Source organism: Drosophila subobscura, chromosome A (assembly GCF_008121235.1).
Source record: "Drosophila subobscura isolate 14011-0131.10 chromosome A, UCBerk_Dsub_1.0, whole genome shotgun sequence".
Taxonomy (NCBI): domain Eukaryota; kingdom Metazoa; phylum Arthropoda; class Insecta; order Diptera; family Drosophilidae; genus Drosophila; species Drosophila subobscura.
In genome coordinates this window covers 3,321,565-3,346,111 of record NC_048530.1, presented here as the reverse complement: position 1 = coordinate 3,346,111, position 24,547 = coordinate 3,321,565, and the positions used below count along the sequence as shown (strand labels likewise).

The window sequence follows — 24,547 nt, the reverse complement described above, 5'->3', positions numbered from 1 at the left end:
AGGTAGAGGAATGCGTATGCATGCTGCTGCTGCTGCTGTTGCTTTTGCTGCTTTCTTTCAGCTGCATCTGCTGGCCACCAATCAAGATTTTAATGCATTGGACCCGATGGCTAATTTATGCCAGAGTATAATATCACTTAAGCTGGCTCCACTCGGGAATGAATGTGGATGTGGCAGTGTGGGAGTGGGAGTGGGAATGGGAATGGAAATGGGATTGGGTACACTGTCTATAAGCAGAGTCATGTCATGTTAGCGGACTGTCCTCTCCCCATTGCTGTTATTCCTAACAGCGGCACGAAGTGCCAGACAACGACCTGGTTTTCCTCACGGCTGCCCCTGCCGAACGTTATGGTTCTGGGACCTCGTGCCTGCGATGGCTTGCTGCCTTGGTGCCTTGCTGCCTCGTGTTCGCCTGCTCGGGGGACATCCCCCACAATCGGGTTTCGTGTTTTAGTACATCTATGCGACACACGACGATACGCCGAACGGCATTAGAGTGTGCGAGAGTGGTCGGTCGGTCGGTCGGTCGTTCGCGTCGGGTATTATATGTATTTTTAGCGGAGGCACGCGACGCCGCAATCGGAGGAGTCTTGAGGCTGGGAACAGATTCCCTGCCACACCAAATGTTTTGCATGCCGATGCGCGTGCCTCTGCCACACAGTTAACAGTGGCAGCGCAGCTCGGTCTCTGCCACAAACTCTGGCACTGCAGCAGCGCCACATCGTCGTCGTACTCCAATGGGGTTCTGCTGCGTTTTCGTGGAACAAGTTTTTAGTACGTGTTCCGCCGTGTCAGCATACAGTCGTTCCCAGCAGCGACTATCGGAGGTATCGTCGGACCCCAGAAACCCGTACACAGGTCGCGCGCTCGCTTTTGGGTTATCTGTCTCGGTCTAGCTCGCTCCTGGTCTCGCACTCGCCCCGCTCCCTCTCCATCTCTCACTCTCTCTCTCTCTATCTCTCTTACACACACACAGTCCCTCCAACTAAAGCAACAAAAATAAGAATCAGAAACGCTGCAACAACAACAGAAACAACAACAACAAAAGAAACATCCAACAAAATCCAACAAAATATAACGGCCTCGCCGCGTTCCACCGCTCCACCGTAACAATCAAACATTATTTTGTGTTGTATATTTTCCCCCCATGGATTCTACATTTTTGGCATTTATTATTTTGGGGAAAATCAAATAATTCCAATTATTTTTTGCCTGTGCGAAGTTCGAGTGTACAAAACAACAACAACAAATAGAGAATAAATTGTTAAAAAAAGAAAGAATACCAATCTCAGTGCTGAATGAATGACCGAAAGGAAAATCGCAATTAAAATAAATTAAACATTTTTTTGTGTGGTGCGTAGCAGCAGCAGCACCAGCAGCAGCAGCAGCTTCCTGTCCAAACCGGTCCAGCATCCGACGCGCGATTGCACCTGCAACAAGAAGTCGAGAAATTCATAGAGAGAAGTGGGAGAAGTGGCACAGCTTGGAGGCTTCCAAGTCCAAGACTGGCCACAGCATAAACCAGCGAAAGAAAACCAGTTTGTTCGTGGAGAAGGGGGGGCAAAAAAACATCGAAGTGGCCGGCAGGAGGCCCCCTGAGAGCCTGCCAAGGCCAAACCGTTAATCCTTCTCCTATTGTACCGTTTAAAGGGCAAACAAAGGAACCAACAAACACCAAAAATATCGCACAAAACACTGGACATTTCTTTATGGTAAGTTGTCCCCTCCACATGTTTCACTTTCGCACTTTTTGGATGCAGCTAAAAATGGCCATGGCTTTCGCACTCTCTCTGTATCGCTCTCTAATCCAATCCAATCAGTCAATCAATCCATCAATCCATCAATCAATCAATGAAAAATGACTTGAAATTTTCGTACAACACAAAACAAAACAAAAAATGCTGCAAGTCAATTAAGACGTTGGACATCCAAAGAAATAGAAAAAGGAACTGCCGAAGCAGCAGCCTGAAGATGATGGGCGACAATGGCTGATGGGCTGTGAGGGTGTGAGGGGGAACGGAGTGTGGACCCGGTGGACCCGGTGGACCCGGACAGGAATACACCAATGAACCATGTACGCCTACGGGGTAGCATTTATTTCGAATTTTAAATCCAAATAAAGTACATTTTGTTCAAAATGTGCCGCAAATGTACTTAAATTTCGATAAACTTTTCTTTTGTCTCTCTGAAACCATTTAATCGTTGCATTTCCTTATAGATTAAACAAAAATGTGTTTCTGATCCAACTTTATCTATGAAATTTCTGAAGGGGATTCATTTCCTTTATATGTGGATTAGAAACAATCGAATCAATAAGTTTTATATGGGAAATCTTTCCCTTTCCCTTTTATGAGCGGTTTTAAAATGCAAATTCCGGTTGTGCAGTGTTCATAAATTCCTAAGGCATAAATGTACATATGTATGTACATACATATATGTACATATGTATGTATGTACGGCGGCAGCCTATTTTCAATTTGCTAATTTCTCAAAGAAAATTCAAGCAAATAATTTCCGTAATTGGGTCAACTATTTTCATATATGTACACCCGAAAATCACTTAGCAAAAGAGAAGCCGAACCAAATCAAACGAGAACTTTATGGAGTTAAATAAATGTGTTCGCTCTCTCGAATGTCGATTGAAATTGTTCATTGGATTATTGAAACCTGTGCATATTCTATTAATTTGCTAATATAATTGAAATGGATATTTAACTCGTTTCATTTCTCCTTCATTTCTAACTGCACATTTTTTTGCTGGTTGGCTTTCAAAGGCAGCAATCAAATTGTGGCAATCTCCTGGCCATTTATCGAGGAGTTTTTCCCAATTAGAAGAAGTCTCCCAAATTCCTGTCGCACACATTGAGCAGAGATTTTGGATTTTAGGAGGACATTTAATTGACATTTCCTGATTCTTGCCCCCACACTTGTCGCTTTTTCCAGCATGAATTACGAGTACTTCCTGGTTTCATAATTTAATTGCAGTTTAAATTCTTCAACCTTGGATACAACCAGGGTGGAGGGAGGAGCCTCTCCACACTCGGTAAACTTTTAGCCAATTGCCAAAATGACAAAACCAACAAAAAAGACGAGAAATCCTGTTTGCCAATCAAATTTTTCGAGTGAAGACCACAACAAAGCAACTCGAGAGAATCCAAGGGGTAAATGGCAGAAAAACAGAGCCTGAGCGGCGGATGGTGGTTGTCAGGGGGTGGTCCGGTATGGGTGATTGAGTGAAGAGAAAACCTCAACAAACCAGGCCAAAAATATTTCCCTCTTTGCCATTTTTTTTGTCTTTTCTTTTTGCGTAGCTCTTATGATTTGTGTAAGTCACCAAAAAAATGCTTCAAGTTTTTGCACACTCTTGAGAGAAAGAGGTAGACAAATCGTTCTTGATCAGCTACAAAGTAGGAATCTTTATACATAAAGCCAATAGCCAACAGTTCTTCAAATCAAACGCAAAAATCTCTGATTTCCAAAGTATAATTCTGGCTCTAGCTGCTCAAAACTGAGCCTATAATTTCAGGGTATCAAAGGGTGCGGCCTTCCAAAGAGATTCTCACTTTTTTTCAAGCTAAAACTTTTCTAATCAAATTAGGAGTGTGGCGGGGCTTTTTAGAGGGGCTTGTGGGCTGGGCTGTGTGGTGTGGGTGTGGGTGGGGGTGGGCGGGCGTTCTGTGAGTGTGATGCTGTGAAAGTGAAAATTATCAAAGTCAATTTACAGTCGTTGGGGTACGGGGCAAGAAGAGGGCACGTACATTTGCCATGGCCCACTGTCTTTGAGTGGGACCTGCCAAATGGACAGCTTAATAAGCGGCAAGAGGGAATGGGGCAGAAGTTGGCCAGGAGTCGGTCCATGATTTGGGACTACTTTCGGCACCACTCGAGAAATATGTCCGAAATCTCCATCTTGGACTTGAGTGGAATGACTACACTTACAGTCGTGAAACGCACTGTTGGAACGCACATAAAAATGTTCATCATCATTTGCCTGCTTGGGCTTGGGCTTGGGCTTGGGCCACGCCGCACTGCAAATGGCCCAAAACTTTACACATCTCAATGACCTTGGATCACCGCTTGCCCCCACAGCTCCCACCGCTCCCACCGCTCCAGCTCACTCCATTTCCAGCAGAAAACATATTTATTTATAAATGCGAAGCGAAAATGGCAGATGAAGCAGAAGGCAGAAGGCAGAAGGCAGTGGAGGAGGCGGCGGACGGTGGGAAAAATAGAAAAGTTTGCTGCATAAAACTGAATTACCGGAAATTGGCCAACAAAATAAAAGGAAAATAAACGGCAATGCGAAAAAATGCTGGAAAGCATCAGGCTACAGCAAAAGTAGGTGCCCGAAAACGAGGCAAAGAGAGAGAGAGAGAGAGAGAAAGATAGAGAGAAAGAGAGAGACAGAGAGGAATACGAATGCGAATGCGAGTCGGAAAAAGTTGTACCCAATGCCACCCAATGGGGGCCATTGGTGTAGTTCCGTGGGTATATTGCTGCATCCCTATAAGCAGGATGATCTCTGGATATTGATAGATGTTGAAATATGTATAACTGTTGCAAAAGAAAGTACAACTAAAGACCCCTAGCACCATTTCGTTACCAAAGAGTGAGCCAAAAAGAAGTTTCAAAAATATTTGCAAGTATTTGCGAAGAGCCCCAAGGAAACACAAAGCTAAACCCATCTTAAACACATCCATCGATGGGTATTTTTGCTGTCTATGCAATCGAATCTCTTGTTTTTACCTACTTGAATTCTGGGTGCTGGGTGCTGGGTGCTGCCGCACCTTCCCTCCCCTGCCCTGAAAAAAGAGTGCAGCAAATAAACAAGAAACTAGCGCAAAAACTTTTGCTGGAAGGAGGAGACAGCAAAACACACACACAGCTAGCAGGAGGAGTGGAGTACCACAATAGAGAGCGAATAGCGAGTGAGTGGTGCAGAGATGTGCCGAATGTGGAACAGAATGAACCATTAACCGAAAATATGACAAAGGCAGAAGGAAGTCCCTGGGAGACAGATGCTAGAAATTAAAAAAAGAAATGGCAACGAAGGCGAGAGGCAAACGTGGATAAAATACATGAGAATATTGTGTGAAAATGCGGCAACTATTTAAAGCGAAAATATATTCATATTTGTTATCAATGCAGAGAGCGCCACATTTGAGTCCTTTTCGAGTGGCAATCCGTGTCCCCAAGGGCACTTAAATGCTTGCTTAAAATATCCTTTATGCTCGCAGCGAAATTTGAGGGCAGCTGCAGCAAGGGCCTTGGCCCCTGCCCACTCTCTTTTGGGAAAATGATTTCATAGTTTGTGCAGTTGTCTTGAGTTTTTCATTTAAATTTCATTTTTGCAGCACATTTTCTGTGGCTGTTTGCTGCCGCTGCCTGCCTGCCGCCTGCCTGCCTGCTTTTTCTTGTAATTGCAAGTGTGCCACTTGCTTTTGACACCTGCTTTCATCAGCGCAGAGGTGGAAGGAGAGGCAGTGGCAGTGGCTGCTGGTGGGTTGGGGAAGTCATTTATTATGGCCAAGAAGCTGGCCTGGCCTGGCCTTGCCCCGGCCCGCACCCGAGCGGGGCCCTTCACGGATTTGTACTCAGGTACGCAGGGTACATGACTACGGGCAGACTTTTGAGCAGACTTTGAATAGGCAGAAGGATATTTGGGATTGTTATAGTTGAGTTTTGAAGTTTATTTATTTATTTTTTATTTCGATATTTCGTTTTGGGATTCACTCACTGAGATATTCCTGTGGTGGGGTTCCTTTTGTGGTCATAGCTCCTGAGAGTGTATCAAGAACTTCGTCCTTCGAACTTCGCCTAGAAGAGCGAATGTTATTGTTATTGTTGTTGTTTTTTGTTTGTTTGTTTGTTGCTGTTGCTGTTGCTGTTGCCGTTGCTGTTGTTTCTTGCTGCTGGCTCTGTCGCCGTTTGTAATTGACATGAAAATTTAATGCTATAATTTTATTTTGCACTTGGCCTCGCACTCCACCAGCCACCCACGAGCCAGTCCTCGCCCCCCCCTTTGCCGCCTTGCCAACAGCTCACTCTTTCCTCCCCCTCCGACCCCACCAGCACGCCTTCAGTGGTGTTTGCCTTTGTGCTTTTTTAGATTAGAAAAGTTTTGTCGTTGTTTGTATTTTTTTTTTGTATATTTTTTGCTGTATTTTTATTTTATATATTTACGGTTGTTGGTGTTTCTTCATTTTTTTGTTCTTTTTCTCCTTTGCCCTTTTGTTTAATGGGCCCGCAGGCGCCGCCCCGTGGGGGACGAAAAAAAGGGCATAGTTTTTGGTCAGCTTGAAAGTGTTTTGAAGTGGACAAAGTCGCAGTCGCAGTCGCAGGAGTCCGAAGGAGCCGCCGCAGCAGCAGCCCAGGTTCATTGTCATTTAGTCCCTCTTAGCGTCAAAAGTTTTCCCTTCAGTTTTTTGCTTGCTTTGTTCTGTTTCCCACTTGTTTCCCATAGTGTGGCAAAAGTTTTTGCGATCAATCGATTTTTATTCAATAAATAAAGCGCTCGTTTTTGTGCTCTCTTTTTTGCAGAATTTAATTGAATTAATTCGAAGAATTTTAAACGATTTTTAATGCAATTTTCTATTCAAGGCAAAATTGATATCATCGATAATTGAAAGCGACTGAAAGTGTGCGCAAAAGAGTGAAGAAAAGTTAACCACATGCAAAATATTTATATTGTATACTTTATGCCAAACAGATTGTCAATAATAATTTGCTTGCCTCTCCATTAGGAGAACTTTCAGTTATTCGTTTGCCTTCGTCTGGGACTCTTCTTAGAGACTTTTTCCGTTTGAGTTGTATCCTTCTTGGGGTGTAAGAAAATGTCTCTGCTGCAGGATGCTTACTTCTCGTTTTACTTTCCTTTTTTCTTTTTTTGTTGAGTGGAAAGTTATTAAAAATTAAACAACTTTAAAGTGGTTTACTTGTAATTAGAGGCAGAGTTTTCTTTTCGTGCTGTTCGTGGCACATCGCTCCAAATGGACTTTTCACGTTGGTTCATTCGCAGCAGCGTTCCTCGGCAAAATGTTTCACTTGCCTTATCATTTGTGTCGGGCCTTTCTTTCTGTTCTGTTTTGCTTTTTCTGTCTCCTTCGGATTTTGTTTGTGCCGCTGGAAGTCTGTGCCTGCCATTTGGGCAGAAAATCGCACCGAAAAAGCAGGCTCCCGGGCTTTTGCCTTCTGCATTCGAATGTCCTGCTCAGTGCGGGCCACGCCCCCACCGACAGCAGCATGCTTAATAATTCAATTCGTAGGCCCAGTCACGGGCTGGAGAGACACGGAATGCATAGCCAACAAAAAAATAAAACAAATAAGAAAAAACACTCCAAAAAAATAAAGGCTGGAACTTGGTCGAAGTTTGGGATACACTTGCATGCCCAGGCACAAAATACACATCTATTTGCGGTTCATTACAATGGATAGTAATAGTAGATGGTCTCCATGGCAAGTCTATTCGATTCAGCCCCCCACTGGCACGCACTGCCGCCGCCCCCTGGGGCTAGGGGCCGCTGGGCACAGCCGGGGCGGGGCTTTCGTTGTCCACTTCTCCACCTGACCCAAAGAATGAAGCAAACAGGACACCGAAATGAGGAGCACAAAATAATTTTGTTTGGTTTTTGTTTCTTCTTTTGCTTCTCTTTGCCTGCGCCTGTGCCTGCGCCAGCGCCTGTGGCCCCGTGCTGTTTGCCTTCATTTGCATATACAATTTTTGAGTGGCATCCACTCCCATTGCAGCTTCCACTTCCAATTTGTGGCTTAACGCAAATGCTGCGAGTACAGCAGGAGCAGCTTTACTCGGATATCTGGCAGGATCCCTGCTCCTGCCTGGGCTGATCAGCCGGCGAAAATGCATTGGGAACGACATCGAATGACACCCGATCTTAATCCAGATCATACACGGACACAGACACATGATTTCCTGCTGAATATCATTATAAAATCTTCTTCTCTGTTCGCGAATAGCGAAAAGTTGACTGCCAGCAGACTTCCCTTTCGGGACTCTCTTCCAAATGAATGTGGTTGAGAGGAGGGGAGGGGGAGGCGTGGTCGGACTGCTGCCCGTTGACTATCCAATCACTTACTCCACTCATTCATTCATTCATTCGTTCATTCATTCATTTCGGGGGCCGGACTCTTGGGTCGACTTTGCATTTAAATCAATTTAAGCGTTTTACAGTCAGTTGAACCTTTTGTGCCCCATGTCACACACACACATGTCCAGCACATAGACAAACCCACAGGCATAGAAACAGAACAGAAAAATGAATGTTTTTTCCGGCTTGGGTCCGGCAGAGGCAAAGACCGACCGAACTCAACCGCATGAGACTAGAGATGCAAAATGTGAAATGTGTGCTGTGTGCTCACATTTTTACATGCAAGTTTTTTAGCCGCAAAACTTAAACCTCAAAAGCTAAATGCTAAGGGAATTTAAAGAGTCACTTCCACTCCCACTCCCACTACACGCCACTTCCACTGGGTTAGCCAGAAATCGCTTTGTTTAAAGACAAAACGGAGAGGGACAATCCATTGGAATGCCAGAATCCGAGCTAAAGATGATTGCTGAACGTCACAAATCGGGTCTAGAAAAATTATAAATCATCAAGAGCCAAGTAAAGGCTTAAGGATGAGTCAGACAAAAGCTGCTTGCTACCAGAACGGTCCGTTATTCTCCTGCTTGTAATGCAATGCGGGTGGAAACCTGAAGCAAACGGCACTAAGATATTCATGCAGCGGCTCTCGGCCCTGCTCAATTCACATTCGATTCGATTGGCTTTTGGTAACCCAATCACGTGCTCATCTCTAGCACACACACACACACACACACACACACACACACACACACACACGCACACGCACACGCACACACGCACACACACAATGGAACATAAAAACGGGTGAACATTTCTTTCTCTTTCGTTCTTTTTTTTTGCAACTGTGAAGCCGAGAGCAAATTATGCAGACACTTAAATATGCCATAAAATTATTTGAATTCTGCATCAATTCTTTGCATTTTTATACCTACCCAAAACCCCATCCCGCCCCCATGGCCATTTTAGCCCTTTAGCGGGCGGGCGGCTAGAGGTTGGTCGAAACAATGTTTGGGCCGCTTCCTTTTTGTTTGTAACTCGAAATGTATTTATTTTTGGCTCCAACTCCAATGAGAAAATATGTTAAAATTTGGGGGCAAAATGCGCGTATGTACTTATGTACATATGTACATATTTATGTATGTATTTATGTATTTTCAAGGGGTCGTCCTGTGGCCTCTGCAAATAGAAAAGTTCAATGGGTTATTAATGTGGAACAAAATACTTGCAGCTGTTGGGGCTATCCTTTAAATAGTTTTTAGTTTGAGTACTTATTTCATTAAAAAATATCCTAGTAATTTGATAATTGGTTGTACATTTGATTAATTCGATGGCATTTGTAATTATAATTTACCTTTTCAACCATTTGAATTTCCTCACTCTCTGGTTTCCATTCGAACAAACTGCACTATTTTTTCTAGGGTCTAGACAGCGGCTCTGATAATATGATTTATATTTGTATTTGCATATATGCAAATTCATTTTTAATGTGCACTTTAAGGTTCTATCTTAATTTTGTAATGAGCTTTGGATGGGGAAACCATGCCAAAAAAAACCTATGCTGAATCGTGACAAAAAAAGGATTTATTTCAATGCACACCAGTAACAGAGGGGAAGTCGCTGTGGAGTTAAAAACTTCCATTGGAAGGGCACTTAAAGCCTCGGCGCCATCTGACTTTTTTGTTTAGTTTTTCTTTATTTTCTTTGCTGTGCTCTGCTGGCTTTCATTTGTATTGTTGCTATTTATACCCGGTACTCGAAGAGTAAATAGGGTATATTGTATTTGTGCGGATAACGGTTGTATGTAACGCACAGAAGGAAACGTTTCCGACCCCATAAAGTATATATATTCTTGATCAGCATCAATAGCCGAGTCGATTGAGCCATGTCCGTCTGTCCGTCTGTCCGTCCGTCCGTCCGTCCGTCCGTCTTGTTTGTCGGCTAGTTCTCAGAGACTATAAGAGCTAGAGCCACCAAATTTTGGCACCAGACTGCTGTATGCTCACACTGAAACCAGTGTATTTCAAAAATGAGCCCCGCCTCTATCCGCCCCCGCAAAAGGGCGAAAACCTCCCAAATCTACAATTTTGAAGATAACAGAAAACTAAAAACGCCATTCCGTAGGGAGTGACCATATCTATCAGATCACCAAATTGGGATACGATTGGGTCATTATTATAGCCACAATGAAGAAATAATTTGCAGTAGCCAAACCCACCCCGTCCCGCAGCATTCACACTCTGCTTCGCGCTGTTTATGGCCTGGCCCCTGACACGTCACTGCCTCTGCCGCTGCCTCTGCCGCTGCCTCTGCCGCTGCCTCTGCCGCTGCCTCTGCCGCTGACTCTGCCCTGACTCTGCAGTGTGTGTTTCTAGGGGAGGGTGGCGAGCTAAAGGAGCGTGTTGGCGTGAGTAGTGTTGTTGATGTAGATGACAGATGAAGAAAAAATGTAAAATTTGACAAATAACCGCTAAAGGGCAGATGTAGTACTGAGTGCCGGGTATAAAAGTTGTGACGCGTAAGAAGCGTCTCACACGTCCCTTCTCGTTTTTTGTTGTAATTGTTGTAGTTTTTGTTGTTGTTTTTGCTGCTTTTGTTGAGCCCAAACAAGCGTGTGAAAATTACAGCTGTGAGAGAGAGAGAGACTACAGGATGCAGGACGCACACGGCACAAAGGACAATGGGCAGTCAGTCACCTTATGTGTGTGTGTGTGTGTGTGTGTGTGTGTCTGTACCTGTAACTGCAGCTGTGCGTGTGTGTGTCTCGTTGCCATTGTCACAATTGTTAAATATTTATAATGATACAAACATTTTTATACTTATTGCTGTCTGGACACTCGTGTAAATTATGAAGCTTTCTGAGAGAGAGAGATGGAGAGAGAGCACAGAGGGGGGGTGGAGCAATTCCAGCTTCCTCTTGCACTAACCAATTTTGTGTGCAACTTTATTTACTCAAAATTAAATGCTGCATGCAACAGACAAAAAATTAAAAACCAACATTAAAAACAAACGGCAGTGGGCACGCGAGTGTCAACTGTTTTTATTTATTTGTATTTCACTTGCAGTTGCAGTTGCAGTTGCTGTTGCTGTTGCAGTGTTGCAACAATTGTCCTTCCTATGCAGCACTCCATGCCACTAGCCTCTTGCCGCACTCTTTAGGACATGTGCAGCCACATGGCCGCGGGACAAATTTTCATTTGCTTTCGCTGTTCGTTTTAATGAATTGGCAAATGTACATACAAATATGTGTGTCCGTTTGTTGCCCACATTTCACTGCCGCCGCCTGCCACGAGGCAGGCAAATCGATATTGCAATATCTTTCCTTTAGCAACCATACCATAAATTTATCCGTGACCCATCAGGAAACACTGGCACAGCAGTTACAGCGGAGTCCAGCAGACTCTGTTCTATACCCGGTACTCGAAGAGTAAATAGAGTATATTGTATTCGTGCAGATAACGGTTGTATGTAACGCACAGAAGGAAACGTTTCCGACCCCATAAAGGATATATATATTCTTGATCAGCATCAATAGCCGAGTCGATTGAGCCATGTCTGTCTGTCCGTCCGTCTGTCCGTCTGTCCGTCCGTCTTGTTGAGCGCCTGGATCTCAGAGACCATAAAAGCTAGAGCCACCAAATTTTGCTCACACTGTTACAAGTGTATTTAGAAAATGAGCCACGCTCCCTTCCGCCTCCGCAAAAGAGCGAAAACCTCCCAAATCATTCCGTAGGGAATGACCATATCTATCAGATGACCAAATTGGAATCCGATTGGATCACTATTATAGCCACAATGAAGAAATTAATTTTCAGTGGCCAAACCCACCCCGTCCCGCAGCATTCACACTCTGCTTCGCGCTGTTTATGGCCTCTCCCCCTGACACGTTTTTGCCTCTGCCTCTGCCTCTGCCGCGACTCTGCAGTGTGTGTCTTTAGGGGAGGGTGGCGAGCTAAAGGAGCGTGTTGGCGTGAGCAGTGTTGTTGATGTAGACGACAGATGAAGAGAAAATGTAAAATTTGACAAATAACCGCTAAGGTGCAGATGTAGTACTGAGTGCCGGGTATAAAAGTTGTGACGCGTAAGAAGCGTCTCACACGTCCCTTCTCGTTTGAGCTTATATTTGGGAAATACAAGAAACACATTAAAATAAATAGAATATCTTATAACAAAGTATGTTGTAAGAAAATTAATTGAATTAATTTGGAATTATTTTCATTTATTTTTTATTTGGATTTATTGCATGTACATAAATACATATGTATCAAACTATTTTATACAAAAATGTATTTCATTTGTTCTACAACTATTTTCATATTTTATTTACCTTTAAATTATTTTCACATTTTATTTGTTTTAGTTTATGCCCATCAATTATGCCGATTGGTGCTCGGTGCTTGGTGCTTGGTGCTTATCTAGTTGTCATTAATTTGTGCATTCAAATATTCAAATCTCAAAGGCTTTTCCTCCTAGTCATCATTCTCTCTCTCCGCTCTCCGGTCTCTCGCTTTTGCTCTTTGAGCACTTTCTGCCACTCATTCATTAAATATTCTCCTCGTGCATTCCGACCACAATTGAATCGATTAGAAATCCCTTAACACCTCCGCTAATAACCCTTAATCGAGACAGAGAGCGAGTAATCCTCCTGCCTATATAATTTTGAGCAAATTTTACGCTGCCTAATTTTGGGGCAGGCTACAAAAATTGAATTTAATGTGCGTGCATTAATTGCTGCACGTCCAGCCAGCTACAGGCTGCCCACAATAACACGTCCGTCCGTTCGCCCTTGTGCAAAATGGTATTTCGGCTGTGAAAAATGTTCTAACTTGTTGTCCAGGGGCAAACCGCCGCAGCATCCGACGCACCGCCGCACCGACGCACCGCCGCACCGCCGCGCACAATTGATGATGATTAATGGGAACAATGAGGGAGGGAGGAGGCGTTGGCGGTGCAGTGTGACGGATGGGATGGTTGGGGCAACAGTTGGCGGTGCTGGGTTGGGTGATGTGGCGCTGCTGTGGTTGCCATCAAATTGAAAACCCAATAAAACACTCAATTTATTTAAATTGCATACGATTGACAATCCCCGCCCTGCCTTACGGGTAGAGCATCGATGCAGCAGCAGCAGCCAGCAGCCACACGCGCAAAATTTTATTTTATTTTATTTTATTCCGTTTTTTTTCTGCTTTTTTCGCCCATTGTCTCCTGGGGAGAGCGGGGGTAGTGCGTGTGTGTGGCATGGCTCTGATTAGTTAAACAGAACACGTAGTGCTTGCCACAGCAAAAGGCGATGACAACAACCAGAACGACCCAAAAGAAAAAGAAATGAATGAAAAAAGAACAGACACCAAAAAATTGGCAAATAAAAACGTAAGCAAATCACAAATTTGTGAGCTTGGCCCACTGGGCATTGGGGAAATGCCCCTGAAATATTTATGGAGAATTTTTTAAGGGCAGGTCTTGAGCCTTAAATTAAATGTTGGCAAGAACTCATTCAGATGATTTCATTTTACGCTAGCAAATTGTCTCTTCCTTTTAATTTCTAGGAATTTTCTCTTGCAAGCAGTTTCTTCTGTCAAAGTTTTGAGCTCACATTTGGGTGTGCTTTGCCTTCTAGTCACTGGGTCTCTGTGGCAATTGGTGGGCGTGCTACAACGCCCACTAACACACAGCAGCCTTCCCCCTGATGCCGTACTCCCTCCCCCCCCTAGCATCACGCAGAACCCATTTGTCATAAAACATAACTCAGCAATTGCCCACGCCCCAATGGGCACACGTACGCCCATCAATTGTCATTTTTATCAGCGTACCATGTCGCGCTTTCGTTACGGTACTTTTTTTTTCGCCACCCCGTACCCTCTCGCGGGGAGTACAATTCATGGCTCGGGAGAAGAATAGAATGAAAATGGTTTCGATGCTTCTTCAAAATGAAGGTTCATAGATCTTTATGTTGGTTTTCCATTTAAGTTTTCAGCTTGAGCTTCAGCTTCAGCAGATTTTGCACCTTCGCAATTTGATTTTTGGGCACTTTTGCTTCGCGCATTGCGGCGTTTACTTTCCCTTTTCCCTTTTCCTTTTGTACTACCTGCCAACTTCTTAAGTTTCGGCTTTAACTGTTTTCCCCTGAGGCTTTATCATCTTCTCACCCGCACTGCTTCTGCTGCCCATCGAGCACTGCTTCAATCTCTCCTTCTCACCAGCACTGCTTAGTACCCCTCTCGGGCACTGCTTCTTCTACTGCTTAGCCAGCGTGACGCTGGCTCCTCGTCGTGTGTTGCTTTTGCTTTTGCTGCTGCTGCTGCTGTGCGTCTCGCATTAAAATTTTAAAATGCGTGCCCAAATGTTCGTGCTTCGTTTTTTGTTGATTTTTTTCCTTTCTTATTTTGTTTGCTTCCCATTGCCGTTACATGTTCTTCCTTCTTCCTTCTTTCTTCTTCCTTCTGCCACCCGTTCCACCCCGCCTTGCCACTTGCGCGCAGCTCTTGTGGCGCCGCTTTACGCCCTCCGCTGTTCTGTTGTTGGGGTTCTGTCTCTGGTGGCGCAACAATTGCCTGGCAACCCAACCAAACACCCACCCACCCACGCAGCAGAAGAGACAGCACAAATTTCCGCTGAAAAGTGTTGCATACTTTGCAGCGCCGCTTGAAGAGAACTTTAAGAGACGATTCCGCCGCCCGTTGCCAATGCTGTCTGTGTGTTTGAAATTAAATTTTAAACATGCATAGAAAATATATTCAGCGAATGAATACATGAATCTTTTGCATGCTCGCGTCTTGGCTTTATCTGTGGGCTGCTCGTACATTTGATGTTCCTTCCTCCTTTTGAGTTGTTGCTGCTGTTGTGTTGAACCTTTGGCCAATCACAGAGAGCTGTGACTACTACTACACACTACTGCTGCTTGTGAGTGTGTGCTGCTGTGTGCGGTTAAATCTACTTCAAACTTCAAAAGCTGCCAAGGCTGAAGTAGCTTCATTTCTGGGGTGGCGAGGGTTTGTTTTATATGAATTTAAATTGATAATTTTGTGTATTAAATCGCCAGAATATATTGCACAAATATTGTGAGAAAACAACAACAAACAGCCAAGTTTGAGAGCGTTTAAGTTGGTGCCTCCAGCAGTTGCAGGATCTACTTCTTGATGCTATCCAAGAACAGAGCTAACTACGGTAATGCTTGCCCTTGTGGCCCCAAGTGCCCCCAAAGTCTGTCTCGAAAATAAATTGAACTTATCAAAGATTCGCTGTGGGGGGTTGGAAAACTTTGACCGAAATATAAATATTTTGTTGTGTGGCTGCCCCAAGGCTTTGGTGGCAATTGGCCAATGGAACGTGGCTTGTGGGGAGCTGCTGCTGATGAGCATATGGCCATTGTCCAGCCCTTCCGCCCATTGCTCATTGCTCATTGCCTGGGCTAAGGGCATACATTTTGTCCTGCCTCTCCAGCCCCACCAGCTATGCCGTCTGTCCTGTCCTGTCCTGTCTTCTCCTCCCCTCCCCTCCCAGCCCAACCCAACCATGTTGCTCTATTTGTCAGCTTGTGAAACAATCATAACTTCCCGTAGCCACACATTTCCCCATTGCCCACCGGCCCTTGATCATTCCTCGGTGCATGGCCGCCGCCTGGCAGCGTTTGGGTTTTTTTTGTTTTTGTTTTTTGGTTTAGGCTTTGGCTGCCAACGCATGCAGAAGGCATGCATCTATGCCCCTCGCTTGGCCCGTTGCATGCATTTGTTATGCTATTTGGGCAGCCACCTCGGTGAGTCGCCGCCCTTTGGGAATGCTCCTCTACGGCCTCCTGCTGCCGCTCGTCCTCCTGTTGTCTCCCTGCTTTGAAAAATTCATTGAATCATACGACAAGACAGGAAACGCATTGTACAGCACACCCTGCTCCAGATGGGTTCTGTGGGGGGGTTGGGGTTCTGCCAACGATAACCAGCCCCAAACAAACATTTCAGCTTACATTCCCTCCCCAAATACTGCTGCTGCTCCTGGCTGAAATATTGCGTATACGCAACATTTCTGCTTGCAACAAGAGGCGGCGGCGGCAGTTAGTTGCTTCGGTGTCGGTACGAGTGCAACGGGCAGAGCGTGGAGTGTGGAGTGAGTAGGCCCGCGTTGAATGGCAAAAACTAACGATGCCCCAGCCACGGACTCGCATGTCCTTATCGGCTGCAACTGGGAATGAGCCATAGAGAAACATTTGCCCCACAAAAGCGACACAGAGATAGTTTTTGGAGCATTTTCATGAGTCTTGGGGGAGGCGGCTGTTCGGTTATTTGGCTCTTTGGCTTCTTCGGGTTCTGTGTGATTTTTAATTATTAATGAGCTTGCAGATAGCAGAGAGAGAGAGGGGTGGGGAGGGGGGTTCACAGATACGTTTATTCCATGTGGATAATACGGAGCTAAATTGTAGCTGTAAATTGTGCATGAAAATGCAAGAAATATTAAGCAAAATTGTGTGCTGGGCAAAGCCATTCAGCGTCAGTTCCTTAGTTGCGTCAACCAATTGCTTGGGCAGAGAGATAATTAAGTGAGTTTTTCATTTTATTATTTACTATTTGTATCAATAATTTCTCACAAATATTTTCAGTCTTTTCAGTAACTTTTGCTTGAAATATCTCTTGGAACAACGCCCCATACTTGAACTCTTCATCGCTGCACCCATTATCGTAGATCCTAGATGCTTATGGCCGAAATTGCCATTTCCTTTTGCTCGGTGGCGGCGCTTAGTTTCCGTTGCGGCTGCTACGCTCTGCGCACCATTCGCAACTGGGTTCCGCACCCAAAAAATAAAAAAAAGCGAAGAAAGCACCTTAAACATAACATAAAAATTGCCATTCAATTTCCTCTTCAATATCCCCTAATCATGCTGAAAAGTATGCTACGAATGGTGTCTCCTTCCTCCTGCTGCTCGTCTTTTTCGTACCTTTCCTTTTGGCTCTCTCTCTTCCGCCCATTTCCCCCTGCAGCACTCCAGCTAATAGCTGCCAGTGCGAATATCTTTCTCTAATATCTTTCTATCAGAATTAATATTTCCCAAGGAAAACCATCGACAGTGGGCGTGGGCGTGGCGGGAGGGGAGCCATTTCCTTGGACACATTTATATTTATCAAAATGGTCGTTCGTTTTTTCCTTTTAACTCCCCCTTTTCCTTTTTTGTGTGTGCCTAGGAACGACGTGACATAATTAGCAAAAAAAAGAAGAACAGAAAACAAAAATATATACATAAAGCAGCGAGATGGGCGTGACCCTGGCATTAGGGCGTAAAAATATTAATTTCCACTTAAATGAAAAATTATGCCCAATTTAAGCGAAATTTTTATGGCTGGCAAATAAATTCTTGCACATAAATTGATGTGCCCCCGTCCAGCACCACTCCACTCCACTCCACTGGACGCTAATAACAATAATAATAATAATAATAATCAGCAACATTAGGGCGGGCCATGGGGGCGTGGCAAGCACACACAAACACACACATACAGGAGGGTGGGGAGCTAATGCGTGGCTATCGTTGGGCGATTACAATTTTGTTATTAATTAGATGCGCTCAAAGGGACTGGACGCGCCGTGTAATAATTCACAGCTCTCGTTTATACATACGCACATGTGCGACACTGTACACCTGGTGGTGTGTGTGCGTGTGTGTGTGAGTGTTGTTAATGTGTTGAGTATTAGTGAGAGTTTAGGCCGTTTGGCTTCAAATGAATCATTGAGCAGTTAAAGCGCACAAAATCTCAAATGGCCTTTTGAATGATGACTTCCGCCCCACACCCCCATAATTAGAGATAATTTTGCAGTGAAATGTCAGCAGATAATAGGAGATCCGAGGGCAGCAGAAAGAGACCTACCAGAGAGCGTTTGCCCCATAAGAGGTATCGAATTCGATAGACAAATAGCCAAATATTTGCAGCCAAAAGCGATGCCAAAATGTACACCCAGCTATGACCCCGCTCTGACCCAGCGAAGCACCAAAAAAGGAGGAACAAATAGCTGCAAAGCAAAATGTATGCCCGGGCATTAGTTTTGCCGCAAAATTGAACAGTTTTGCAGCATTTTGTGGCCTCGGCAATATCATCCATTCCCATCCCATTCCCATTCCCATCCCCAGTCCAAGCCCGGCGGCCTCTATCAATTTCAATTGCTGTTACTGCCGCTGGCAGTGTAATCAGTTCTTCGCTTATTGCCGCTAACTTGGGGGGGCCCCGCACACAACGAGGTCAAATCAGACACGACACGCCTACTCCGACATTCTGCCAGCAAGCAGTGCTGCTCCTCGTGCCTGTGCTGCTGCCGCGCATCAGTCGTCAGTCAACTGCGTCGTCAGTGTCCTGAATCCTCCACTGCACTCCACTTTAGCTCATGGCAGGGATGAACGACGAACGGGGCAGCAGAGAGCGGGAACGGGTAGCGGGTAGCGGGTAGCCTTCAGTATATTGGATAATTGGTCAATGTGCAAAATCGTTCGACACTTTTGCCCAACTATTTGCAGCAGCCTCTCGGCTACCAAAAATGTGTTCATGCCTGCCTCGTGCTCGCCTCTCATTTTTTCTGCTGTGCCAAATGGCAGTTGCAAATGTTTGCCCGTTCTGTGTGTGCTAGTTAACTATTTAGTCACACTAATTGCAGAGCTTTCCAGAGCGGGGCTAAAGATTTAAGCCATGGAGAATTTTCACGCACCTGAAGACTTTTAATTGCTGCTGCTGCTGCTGCTGCTGCTGATGAATTCTCCTGAAAGGTATCCAGTAGTCGTTCTCTGCCTACCCACAAAATATACTTCATTGAGTCTGTTGATATTTGCAATAGTTCGCCGTAGTTGCGTTTGTTCATTTTCTGTTTTTGCAATTGGCGAGAAATGTAAATTAAATCAATTTCTAGTTTACCCAACCGGCGATTGTCGTAGTGGCTGTTTTTGTTGTGTGAACTGTTGTAATTGTTGCTTGTCCGAGTGCTTTGATGTTGCCACACTGCCACTGCCACTGCCACTGCCACTGGCGCAGCCATTTGTTGATGGCCATTTTTGTGCTGTTTTTTTGTTGTATTTTTGGTTAAGCCAACAAGTGGAAAGCATGTGAATACAGGCAGCAAAAGTGAGCACAAAACTGCGCTAGGAATAAACGAAAAAATAGTTGACCAAAAAACATAATGCACAAAAATGCAGATACAAAAAATGCACAACAAAATCGACAAGAAGTGCACACAAAACTGTGCTAAAAAATGTGCAAAAAAATGAGCACACAAATGCCTTGTAAACATTGATTTTAAATATTCTGTCCCTCTCTTTTCAGGTGAGTTGACCGAAGAGTGCTGGATTGGAGTGCTGTAATACAATCAATAAGTGAGTGCAGTCGAATTAATTGAGAGTTTTGCTGTGTAAAATGGAATTGAACATGGTTGAAAACTAATTTGGGGAGGGGACTCTGCTCCTTGTTTTGCATTACAATTTAAGCATTAAGCAAGCTAATTCTGTGTGGGAAGATGAGACATGCACAAACTTATGTAAATATGTAGAGATTTATGTACTTATGTACATACTTACATGTAATTACATAGCTGCAAAACCTCACAGAGCCCAAGACCACAATTCGTGGCTCAGAAATTGAAGAACTAAAATTATATTTAATTATTAAGAACATGAACTTGTGCCACCAGTTTGACGCTTAAGATTTTGCCTGCCCTTTAAAATAGTTTTTACTCAAATGATGCAAATCCTATGTGTCTCTCTTTCCCCCCCATCTATGCATTGAAATACTGTTGGTTGGTAGACAAATGCGGAGCGAGTTGAATTATTTTTTAATTAAAAAATATGCCACGGCCCCCCACCCCGCACCACCGCATGCAAAAGTAACACAGGAGCGAAGCAGGAAAAATAGAAAATACATCCCCCCCATTCCCCATTCCCCATCCTCTCCCCTCTCTCTGACTGTCTCTGTTCTGTCTTCAGTCAAATTCATTTTGAGTTGAAATTTTTTATATTTATTTTTTGTTTATTTTTTGTTTTGTTTTGCCAGCAATATTTTTGCAGCAGCTTTCTTCTCTACCTTTTTCCGGCGTTTCTTCTTATATTTTTATTTGTGTTGCTCTGGCAAAGGAACCCGGCAATGGCCCTGCCTCCCCCACAAGCCACCCACCCACTCAGTTTAGCCCTTTTCAGCATCCAACCCACTGCCAATGAAGCCCTTTCTGGCTTAATGCCTTCCTAATTGAAAGTTGCAAAAATTACAGGTGAAGCAGAGTGCAGAAAGAAGAGAGCAGAGGGAACGAGGGAACGAGAGATAGAGGGAGAGAGAGAGTGAGTGAAGGGAAAAAAGCAAACCGCAAATAATAAAACCAAGAGGAGGAGGAAGCAGCGCCAACTGGAAACAAAGCTCTCCAGAAAGGGAGGGAGAAATGAAGAGTGAAGCGGGGGACAGGGAAAAGGACAACGGAGCAAGGGGAAAAGAGGAAGCAATGAAGAAGGGCAGCGAGAGAGCGAAACAACCTGCTTGGCTGCAGCGGCAAATGAAGCACTGAAACGGGTTGGAAAAATGCAAATACAAAACATTTAAAAAACCAAACAAATGTCGCACACAAAAATGGGAAAACTCTTCAAAATGTTAATGAAAAATGTGCCGAAAATGTGCTGAGCAAAAGCTAGAACAAATATTCAAAATAAAAAATGGTCGGTAAATATGCCAACGAATCTTAAAGGAAAAACAGTACAAATAAAAGCTGCTAAGATCTAGAACAAATACTAAAAACCAAAAAGAAAGCAGTGCCGAGAATTCTCGTTTGATTTTGAAGCCAAGTCTCGAAGGTAAAATGTGCGCAAGAAGCAGCTGCAGACAGACAGACGGGGTGCGGGCTCTATTATGCTGACCGCGACTGTGACTGTACGTTGAGGTAGGCTCTGGAAAAGAGAAGGGGAGAGAGAGGAGCTCGGCACTCGCCATTGTCATCCCACCTCAAAGTTGCTGCTTGAACTCTGCTCTAAATGTATTTCTCTTGCCGTTCCATTCGAAACAAATTTCAAGGGCAAGTGGGAATCGCCTGGAAGCGATGTAATTAAGGAGGCGTGGCATTGGATTATAATCATCGCCCACCCGCCCACACACAGAAAGCGAAATCCAAATCCAAATGGATTGCCAAATTGAGTGGGTCGAAAGAGGGATGGGGGTACGGTCTCTGCGGGTCAGAACATGCATGACCTTGTCGAACATTTTGCACAACAAATTTCTCTGGCAATCTTTATTTAGTTTGGCCTTTTTCCCCATTGAATCGATGGATGGATGGACGGACGGGTGCCGAAACTCGCCAGAGAAACTCGCATCAATAATTTATTAACAAAATCGGATGCAAAGCAAAAGTTTATCTTCTTTTTTTTTTTTTAAGAACTTGCAAAGTGATTTGTTCGACAACTAAATTAAGTTTAGTCCGAAAAATGCATGTACAAAATATAATTGAAAAATCAACGAAGGGCGAAGGGCGAAGGACGAAGGAAGAACAAGCAAAGAGCCTTGCAGCAACTGGACAACAAATGTATCTGCAAATAATCGACTCAACTTATTTGAATGCACTCGAGGTACACATGGACTTTGATTGGGTTTTTTGTGGCCGAGCAGCTTGAGCCATTTCTGCTCGTATATTTCAGCATTATCTTCTTTTGGCTTTGCATACTCCTTCCATAATTTCTACAATTGTTGCTGGCACTTTCACAGAAAACAATTAAATGTCGAGGCATTTTAGTACTCAAATCTCTTTTCGCCGAGAAACAGTTTGGGTTGGGAATTAAAGCCAGAAAATTAGATGGTTAAAGCAGCAGTTCGCAGCCTTTTTAGTTGCATTTTGCCACGAACACAGCTCATGTCCTGTGGCCTGCATAGTCCTTTCAAATGCTCATTGAACATGTCTTACAAGTTGACATTTTCTCATTATTCTTTTACTTTGATGATTAGTTTGCATTGAGTATTATTTATTATTTTGAATTTGGATCTTTCAGTATTTCTCTTTCCTTAATCCTTAATTATTTATTCCCACGTAATTCATTAATTGTTCATCTGCCATCATTTTTCATTGGCTGCTTCGATATTTTCTGTAAAAAGTTGTTGCTCATCTCTCGCGTGCCACCCTTCGGGGCCGAATCATTCACTTCAACACTTTTCATTTTGTTCGCTCATCTAATTAAGTGATTAATTGTTGACCCACCACGCCCACTGGCTCCACAATATCTGCTGGTCCTCTCGCACCCTAACTCTCTGTCTCGCTTCCATTCCTTTGGCGCTGTAATTCTTTGGTCCTGTGGCCCCATTTTGCTGCTCCTCTGGCCCAGTTTGCCTGCTTCTATGGCCCTGCCTTTTCCCGCCTTTTTCCCCAAGTCAATAGCATCAAAAACTTTTCAAATTGTCATAATTATTCAAAATTGTTTTCTGCCTAATTTGAAGTCAACGCTTTGCCTTTGCCGTTGCCTTTGCAGTTGCCTTTGCCTTTGCATATTTTGCTTGTTTTATTTTATTTTATTCCTCATTTCTTGGCCTCTTTCATTTGAGAGCCAGCCACCTTCTACCTTCTGAACATCTTTCGAGCATCCTTCCTCCTACTTTCCTCGTCTCGATTTCTTTCTCTTCTCTCTTGTTGTTTCGCCCTACAAATTTTTGTTTTATTTTTTCCTGCCTCTCTGATTAATGGGCATCCTGGCAATTGACAAGAAATTTTGTGTCGGCCCCCAATGGAGGGAGGGAGGGGGGGGGGTAGGGAGGGAAGACCCTTAGAAGACCTAGAAATAGATGGCGAAACGTTGCCAAGAATTTTTGTGGCTGAGCCAGAGACAAGCGACAATGAGGACCGAAATTGTCACAGATTTTTCTTCGGTTTTTTGCTGCTGCTGCTGCTGGCCTGCGGCATTGAAATATGCAACAGCAAAGGGCCGTGGAAAGCAGGAGGGTAGGGGGCATGGCTGGTGGGGGACATACCAAAGGTAGCTGCCAATTTATTTTGCATTTTCTTGGCTGATTTTGGATTTTCTGCTTATACATTTCCTTTCCTTTTCCTTCCTTACACTTGACAATGTCTCGCATACCGCGCACTGCTTGACTTTGGGGCATATTAGTTGTCCAGCTTTAAGTTCTAGCTGTGCGTCTTTTTTCCTAACTCTTTTTTTTAGCAGTCACACATTTTTTATGGTTTATTTCTTTGTTTTTACAATTTAGTTCCATGTAAAAGCGATTTTTCTGGAGGCCTTAGCCTTTGCTGATTTTTCGTTTTTAACGCGACATTTTGCTGCAGCAACTTATGCATGTATGAGAGAGAGGAAAGGATAGAGAGGGAGTCAGAGTCAGAGTCAGAGTCTGCTGCAGGCACCACCTGCAGGCGGGGGGGTGGCAATGACTTAGGGGGGGTGACAACTGGTGGTGGTGCCATGGCATTCCTTGCATAAATCGCATTGATACGTTTACAACACCCCGGGCAAGGAATAAAAAGAAGGAAAATAAACGATGAGAGAGAGAGGGGGGTAGAGAGAGGAGAGTTGAATTCCTGCCTTTTGTTCGGTTGTTCGGTTGTTCGGTGCCTTGGCCACGTTTTATGGCCAAAACCTCCTCTGTGCCCCGGCCAACCCGCCGGCCACTCTGCCCTTAACCTGCACGTGACATGAAAGAGTCTCGCTCGGCTCCAGCTCCGGCTCCGGCTCTGTCTCTGCCCCATCTGTGCCCCGTTCCGAGACGTGTCCGCATTGAGGTCGCTACACTCCGAACTGCGACCCGGGAGCTGGGAGCTGGGAGCTGCGAGCTGCTCTGCTGCTGGAACTCTCTCCAAAACTTCAAGTCTCAGCCTGCACTATCCAGCCTTAATGACACGAGTGAAGTTTTTTTTGGGGGTAAAAAGCAGAAAGCAGAAAGCAGTTTGTCCGTGTGTCCTGGTAGGAGTCTCAGTGACAAATGAGGCCGAAGTTTGGGGGTTGCGGGATGCCTGCAGATAGTTATGGATAGAAACGGGCTTAGGGCGGGGGAGTGGGGGGAGTGCATGGGCATCACATGTGAAGAATGATTTAGCATGCATTTTGTATAGTTGCAAAAATTCAACGTTGCAAAATCAATATTTGATCAGCGATTACCCAACACAAATTTGTGTGTGTCTGCCAGCTGACAGTCAAGTAAACTGCATGTAACATGTAGTAAGTAACTACATGAAGTATAACTACATCTCTCTCTTCTCTCTCACTCGTCCCTGATCTACCTCAATTTGTTTTGGTCTAGCGCAGGTCTCACTCCCTCAATCCAACTCTCTGATTGACTGCCAAAAGCGAATAATTCAAAGTTCCTAACAAACTTTCGTCCTTCTCCTCCTCCTCCTACTCCTTGTTTTTGTTTTGTTTCTTTTGTTGGCCATTTCTTTTACTTGGATTTCCTTTTTGGAACTGGCTGCTAGAGAGTAGGAGCGAGAGAATTTATTTTTATGACTCACGCACTTTTGCGGCT

At 44.3% G+C, this 24,547-nt stretch overlaps 1 protein-coding gene across 1 annotated transcript in view; it reads left to right on the top strand.

The window, feature by feature from the left end:
- The first annotated feature begins 1,290 nt into the window (after positions 1-1,290).
- The window catches only part of LOC117903152 (irregular chiasm C-roughest protein), a 43,315-nt gene continuing 20,058 nt past the window's right edge, over positions 1,291-24,547 (top strand). Inside the window, exon 1 of the mRNA XM_034814988.1 lies at positions 1,291-1,712. The gene's annotated coding sequence lies outside the window, so the exon portion shown is untranslated. The remainder of the gene's footprint in view (positions 1,713-24,547) is intronic.